General features: G+C 35.1%; 1 non-coding gene across 1 annotated transcript; it reads right to left on the reverse strand.

Annotated features, from left to right (window-relative positions):
- Positions 1-654: 654 nt before the first annotated feature.
- Positions 655-726, reverse strand: Trnae-cuc (transfer RNA glutamic acid (anticodon CUC)). Its single transcript has one exon. It is a non-coding gene; the product is annotated as a tRNA-Glu (tRNA).
- Between the last annotated feature and the right edge of the window lie 222 nt (positions 727-948).

Here is a 948-nt window from a genome sequence, read left to right on the forward strand (position 1 = left end):
ATCTTAACTATGTAGATTATGCACTTTAAACACATAAATAATCTAACTTTATTAAACAATTAATAATCTCAGGGCCTAATCTAGTTCTAGACAGCTGTGATCGCGTGCTGACACCCGTGAGCCGGGTATCAACCGCAAGTAGCCTATCAGTCGGTTAGGTAACGCTGGGTTAACATCTTCATAATAACAACGAAACCCTCTCTGAGTTGCACCACCTAACTTTAACCGTAATTATAACGATAACCGGTGATTTTTGTATGGAGTGTGACAGATTTTTGACGTTTGTTAAAATTAAAGTAAGATGGTGCAACCCAGCTTAAACTGTCATCTAGTGCTTTCATTTGTTTTACATGAAACAATTTATAGCAAGTATTCTTCCAAGTAAGTAACTATGTACTAACTACATATTAAAAACAATCACCCATGTAACGAATTTCTTCATAAATAAATTTCGTTGCGAATGACAATAATGTTTCATGGGATCATTTTTATAATTTTAGCCATTTAAATCTGGGTTGTCAGCAAACAAATATGCAAATAACTTAAAACTTTGGTGGACTTCCAACACCCCGGAATTTAAAAAACTCGCTACTCATTAACATAATTTTGTGAAAGTGGATTTTTATCTCAAAAATCTGTATGGGTTAAAAAAAATTCCGATACCGGGAATCGAACCCGAGCCTCCTGGGTGAGAGCCAGGTATCCTAGCCACTAGACCATATCGGACGTTGCGGGTTTTGCCGAAAATAACGTTATAGAAATAAAAGTAATTTCCTCTTCATTTTAGTCGTTGGCTTCTTGCCAATGTAAACGGTTGATAGAAAATAACATGTTCACAATAATGATACCAAACATTTGCCTACACTAATTAACATGTTTTATACACAGAGTGGACTATTGAGTCAGAACAGTCACTTGACACTTTTTCTAATTCATGTAGACTTTTTT

The sequence above is a fragment of the Ostrinia nubilalis genome, chromosome 3, assembly GCF_963855985.1.
Source record: "Ostrinia nubilalis chromosome 3, ilOstNubi1.1, whole genome shotgun sequence".
In the NCBI taxonomy this organism is placed as follows: Eukaryota; Metazoa; Arthropoda; class Insecta; order Lepidoptera; family Crambidae; genus Ostrinia; species Ostrinia nubilalis.